Source organism: Amblyomma maculatum, chromosome 1 (genome assembly GCF_055883805.1).
Source record: "Amblyomma maculatum isolate TAMU_Amacu chromosome 1, ASM5588380v1, whole genome shotgun sequence".
NCBI lineage: Eukaryota > Metazoa > Arthropoda > Arachnida > Ixodida > Ixodidae > Amblyomma > Amblyomma maculatum.
In genome coordinates, this window is record NC_139344.1 from 73,319,761 (window position 1) to 73,326,655 (window position 6,895).

The window sequence follows — 6,895 nt, forward strand, 5'->3', positions numbered from 1 at the left end:
GAAGAGAAACTGCCCTCATTGCTTGATTCCTCAAATGCATAGCCATTTTTATTTCTTAATTCTCGCGGTGTTTAAGGGGACCAGGCTTAGCTTTTCTCCATTACTAATGCAGAAGCATTACTATTCTCATTACGCGAAAGACCACTTGGTTATGTTGACATTTGATGCTAACATTAAAAATGGCGGCAAATGAGACGGCCGGAGATTAGAATTAATAGAATAAAATAAATTTGTCGGCTTCGAGGTTGGAACCCTGGCCCTCTGTGTGCCAGGCGCGCACGATACGCATATGCCAGGAAGGGTTATTGGTTCAAGCGGGTTATAAGAAGGGGATCTAAGGACGCGTTGTGGTGCTTATAACTTCTACGTGTGTCGTGGAATGCGTACTGATGTTACAGTAGTAATATTTGTCAAATATAACCCAGAAGCGAAGTGGCGGCGCCTGCTCATTGATTGATGACCACAGGTTTGGAAGCACTGAAGCACGGCATGAAGTAAAGAGAGATGAAACCTCGAATGCATTTAGACTACGCATTGCTACTAAGCCGTGCATAGTCGGAATCTTCAATTGATCCCTTTTTGGCGACATGATCCGCATATCGCAAGTGCGGTGTGCAACAAACACGTAGACACGTGATAAGGAAGAACTTTAATGAATTTATAAACAATTGCAGCGGAATAGCGCAGCATAAAAAGCCATGCTTCTGCATTTCCACAAGTGAGCAGTCTCAAGTGTGTCTACCATTTTTTTTTTTTTTTTTGTGAAAACGGTCTTAGCGAAACTCCTTATAAGAAGGGTATGCGCTTAAATGATGCGATGCGCATAATTCCTCTTGGTCATTTTATCTTATTTGTATGTGCTGTACCATTTCATATTTTGTAACATTTCTGCTTATTTTTGGTGGTGGGAGGGAAGGGGGAGGGGCAGTGTGGTGTCGAGTGAAATATCAAACAGTATCCCCCCTGCTGCTTTAGTTCTCAGGCGTCAGGCGAGCTACGTTCTTTGGCGCAGTTGTGGGATGCGGTGCCCTTCAAGACATCGCTAACGGCAGTGTACTGCATTCCGGAACGGAGTTTGGAGCGGTGGCCGCCTTCTCGTGCGACCGCGGTTTCAAGCTGGTTGGCGACAAGACACGCACATGCGGCGCCGACGGCCGGTGGACCGGAGAGTCTCCGCACTGTGAAGGTGGGTGGGCGATCTCATCCTCGCACAAACGGTCGAGGCTCCCAATCCTTGACTTGCCAGACCGTTGTAAATAGCCAAATTATCAGTAAAATTACATGTGCCACGGTAAATAATGCGATCCTCAGGAAAAAGAAGTACGTCTAAATGTAAGATTTGGACAAGACCTTTTATATTTTATATAGGGCCTTGCAGAACATTGAAGGGGAAGAGTCCAGTTACGATACGCGAATAAAAGAAGGCAACATTCGGCGATCGAAGCCAAGGCAGGCAGGCGTAGAGGATTGTTTTCTTTCTTAATTTGTACTGTTGACCCGAATTAGAACTGTAATCATTTTTTGGGAGAAAGGTAACTAAATACAAAGTACAAGGGGGCTTTCAGCCAATATGGTTTTGGCGAAATGCTGTTCTGTTGCAACTTAAAGAAATGGCACGAAAGAACAGAAATCGCGGAACATTCCAGCACGAATTACAGAGCCGGAAATGGCTTCCAGCCGCTCCCGTGCACGCATCACGCAGTATACGAGCCTCTGTATGAAGGAAGATATATGCTAACGACATATACATACGACGATATATACGATATATATTGATATTTACTTAAGCAATCGGTGTTATGAAGTTATGTTGCGTGCGGCTTGTGTCTGGGCGCAAAGCAATTTAAGCGCCCCCGCAGCGAGGCAAGTTGTTATCACCCTTGTTTCGTCATCGTCGTTCGCTCGCGAAACTCCGCACAATGGTATTATTACACCTAAAGGGGTTTTCTTGTCACCCCCATCGCGTTTTCTTTCCAGCGGCCGTGGCACATTCAGTCCCATTTTATACCCGCGGTTTCTCCAACTGATGCTAAGAGGGAAAAGATAAGGAACTGCATGGGAGATATAGCAGCAGTGGCGTCTGCTAAGTGTTTTCAATATATCGCTGCTTTAAAACCGATGCACGGCAGCGTGAACGACATCCCCGAACGGCGAAGTACCTTTCTACTTAGCGGTATCGCTGCAATCACTTAGCAGAAACTATGGCGATTAGGAGGCAGTTTCGACGCTATTCTATAGGCTAAATGCATGCATCCACATATAAGAAAGGGCCTTTCATGAGGTACGTCACTTTATCTCGGCAGTTAAGAAGGAGACATCTTCACTAACATGCCGCGGCATTAACGAAGAAAGTAGTTTTCCAGAGATGCAGTTCACAGGTTACCATGCATGTAGCTGTCCTTTATAGTACGAGGGAAGAAAGCGAAGCCATTGTCCTGCTCCGTGTACCCGTGGACGTATTGAGAAGGCCGTTCTGTTTATTTGATGAAGGAGGCACTTGCCTTCTGAAGGGATTTCGGCGGAGTAAATACCTCCTGAAGAAAGTTTTGCTGCGTTCGAAAGTGTGCCAATGCTTCCAGTTTACAATGATCGCTTTTAAATACATGCATCTCTTCAATTGTCTTTAAGGTATGCTTTGACGTTATCCACGTGAGGTACCCATCCGCCCACGGACGGATATGTTTTCTCAGACACGTGAGAGGGAAGATACAGAGGTATATAAAGGTTTTCCTACATTAAAACGCACAATATGCATATATCTTGTTGCGCCCCAAAACGTATCCTGTTTGCCAAGCGTAACTAGGGTACCCTGACCTCTGTACATGCTATCGTGGGTCTTTTTCACCACATCCAGGATAGGAAAGCAAAGGCTAAGATTAACTACGCGCAAGATATCCTCGCAGCACACGATGGGAAGCGACCACAGTACCGCCGTTCCAACAAAGGGCCATTCCTGCAGTGGGCGTATCGACCTGATAACGTACCGAAGAGATCGCACATCTTTTTAACCGAAAAGATAAAAAAATCCGTGTTCGGATGGAATGAACGATACCACAATGAGCACAAAGGATTTGAGCCCATTTCTGCATATATCGCTGGGACTGCTATTCTTTCCCACATTTTGAAAAGGTTTGAGCTTCTGTTAAAAGCGAGAGCATAAGTAAAGAAATATGTATTTATTTATTCATAACTCAAATGCCCCTGTAGGGGTTTTATATGAGGGGTGGGCGGCTTCACTAAAAGAGGTTTTTGTAAGCAGTCCTGAATTTTATCGAACTGGAATAGTGTACAATTTCTTCAGGCAGATCATTCCAGCCCTTTGCTGTAAGTGAAAAAAGCGAATATGTTTGCGCATGCAGAAGGTATACTGACTTGGAGTGACCGGTACGGGATGAGAGACGGCGAGGTTAGGACGTTGTCAGAAATGGGAACGTGGTAAAGCTGATGTGAAAGAGTGAGCATAGCTATTGTACGTCTTGTTTCTAGCTCACGAAGGTTCGCATTAGATGAGCTAGCTAGCTTCGCCCCTACCCATTCCATTTTAATGAAATAATAAATAAAGATGTGCACCAACAGCTCATTACGTGCATAAAAAGTTAGGTTATCTGGCAAATATGCGCGGTGATGGTGCATGTGTTTGATTTCTCTCTCATGTCCTGCGAAAATTTGGTTTGCTTTTCGAATGCGTTCTACCTCGATGCAATGTAAATTCTTAGTTGAGAGTAGCATCGCCTTCGTGTTCCTTTTTTTCTTCCTCCCTTCGTTCGTTTGTCTGCACCCAGCAGTGGTTCTTAAGATATTTTTAACCCTAACTTGCGTTTCAGCTTTAAGACGATCAGACCCGATTCAAAGGCACCCTGCAATGGTTACTGAGGTCATACTTTAATGCATGAAATCCATATAGGTGGTTTTTCTGCGTATTCCAGTCGAATTTAAAAGCTCAGCGTGGAGCTGATAACTCATATAAAGTTTTTAAATTGGGCTTTTGGCGACCACCCGTAGCCGGAGACCCCTCAACCTACATCCACTTCCTGATGACGTCAACTGGGCGTTTTGATGGCGCCCCCTCAAGGGACACTCCCAAGTGACGCGGGCTGGACGGGGCGGGCTGGCGTGCCGCCGCGACTTGATTTCTTCATTCTTCCTTGCGTGCCGGCGTGCACTGAGTTGAGGGGGGAGGGGAGTAGCGCTATTCTCAGTCGCCAACATGTTTGATTTTATGAACCTACCTTAAATATTCTTGCTTTGCGGAGAAGGCTGATGAATCAATTCCTATTGCTCGTTTGCGTTTTTTCATTTTACAAATAGCTTTTCATGGTATCTTTAATGAAAGGGTGAGCCGCTGGATAGTAGCAGATGAAATATTTATTAAGATATATATGACGTTGGCTTCTGAAAAGTTTAGCGGACACAACATTACTCAAGTTCTTTCATCTCTATTACATTAGTCCCAAGACAAAACAGGGATGGGACAGATTGTCTAGGCGCCGAAACGGACCCTACTGACAGGGAATAATGGCCCATATGACGCCGCTGGTGCTTGCACATACCGAGCTTCCCAGCAAGAAACCAAGCTGAAACAAGTATCATTGATTATTCATCACGACCTTCTCCACAACTTCCGGCCACTTAGCCGGGTTTACTCATAAGCGCAAAAAAAAATGTACAAACCACACTCCAGATTGCAAACCACCGCATTCTATTACCAATACTAATATAGTTTCGGGATGTTGGACCCTACAAACCAAACCAAACATACTAAAATATTCCCACAATGTCCAGTATCGACAGTAGAGAGTAGAACTGATGCATATCATAGAGGTCATGTGAACACAAGCCTAATACAGAAACCATCTTAGATTTGATGTCTAAGCAGAGGGAGGGAGGGCATGTTGGTCAGCTGTAACTTTTACCACACGATTTGGATGGTGTTGAGTGTTCGGGACGCGGCGGAGCCTAATGGCTTCTTGAAAAGGGCACGCTATTGTTATTTAGAAAATGCTGTATTCATTCATTCACATGATTTTGAGAAGTGCAGGTGGGACCTGAAACCATTATTGTTGTATTTTCCCCTGTACAACATCAGGTGAAATGCATGAGGAAAATGTGTGCGCACATTCCTAGAAAATATATACTGCACATTATACGTCGCTGCATCTCTGCGCCGGGCTGACCATGATATCGTTTTTTATGCATTTTTTTTTTTGCCTGTTGATTATGTGATCGCGTTAAGCCTGGTTGCCTTAGTTCTTATCCATGCTACGTTCTCTGCCCCAGTCGTGCAGTGTGGGCGCCTGGAAGGCATCGCAAACGGCGTCGTGGTAGTTCCAGGAACTGCGTTCGGCTCCAAGGCTGACTACTCGTGCAACCCCGGTTTCAAGCTTGTCGGCCACAGCAGCCGCACCTGCGACGCCGACGGCCGATGGACCGGCGAGAGTCCGCACTGCGAAGGTCGGTGTGGCATATTTATCCGTGCGGAATCACGAGACCCCCGTTACAATTTCTGGCAGCATGTCTCTGGAGAAAGAAGTTGAATATATGTTCTTTTGAGGCATAGTACACGATATGTTCAATTCTACTCTCCCCGGAAGGTGTGCTTTGCGTGCCTATTTACGGTGCTCAATATACCACAGAAAAAGCGTTGTAGGTGTAAGTAATAAGAAGACGTTTCCTCGAAATCAGTTAAACCCATCCGCACACCAGCGAAGAAAAGAAAAAGGGAAAGTTTCTTATTCACATAACCCGTATAGATCGATCCGAATTGTGATATACATGCTATGATTTACATGAAAGTTACTTAGCAACCTGATACCTTGAAATATTGTGCAAATAATCATGTCAATATCAGCATGTGAACTCAGGCTTTGGCTACTTTTGATTGAAACTATATTTTGACCCGGCGTTAAGTGTTCCATAAACTTAATTTTTACGGTGTTTATTTTCGCTCTGATATAAAAATCATGCTTCAACTTTCTAGATAATGCTTCACTCTGATTTGAGCAGAAAACAGAACGTTCATTGTGTGCAGCAAAGCGACATACATCATGGTGAGGCAGCCCAAAAGTAAAAGAAAATAAAATTCCTCTGCTCATACCACTAGGTATCACGGGCTTGCAGTAAAGCGACCGTATGGAGCTTCAACGCAACAAGCTAGTAAATGTGTTTAGCAAGCTCCCGTCAGAAGTGCTAACATGGCAGTTTCCTTTTTATAATGCCATTTCCGCGGCGAAAAAAATAAACTAGAAGTTTTGTACGGAATCATGAATTTCATGGACGTCACGTTTGTCTAAACTCATCGTGAGTTCTAATCTCTCTTTACCCTGATGCTCCAAGCATCGCTCTTGTGAAATGTAATTCTACAGCATATAATATGCAGTTTTAAATTTGATATTAGTAGCAATACGGGAGACGCAGCCAAGTACACAAAACGATGGCGACTACTAGTCGTGTCGTTCCCTATGTGCGCCTGTTATTTTGTTAGCAATAAAGAATTTCGGAAGCAAATTGCAAGTCACCCTCGCTGAACACTTTAATGTTTGAGGTCGCAGATGTGCTTCCATGCCTCCTTGGCGATGGTGCTAACGATCCCGTCGTTATTATCGTCTTTGTTTGTTTTTTTTGCGAGAGGGGGGGAGGGGGCGTATCCTTCCCCGATCATTTCATATTCTATGAAGGCCATCGTAAAGCAGTTTTGAAGAAGGAATAAATAGCACCAGGCTTGAAGCAGTCAAAGCTATGAGGATGAAGTTGACAAAGGAAACTAGAGAATGGGTTGGGTCATTTTCCCCGATCTCTTCACATTCTATGAAGTCGATCGTAAAGCAGTTTTGGAGAAGGAACAAATAAGACCAGGTTCGAAGCAGCCAAATCTACGAGGATCAAGCTGACAACGGAA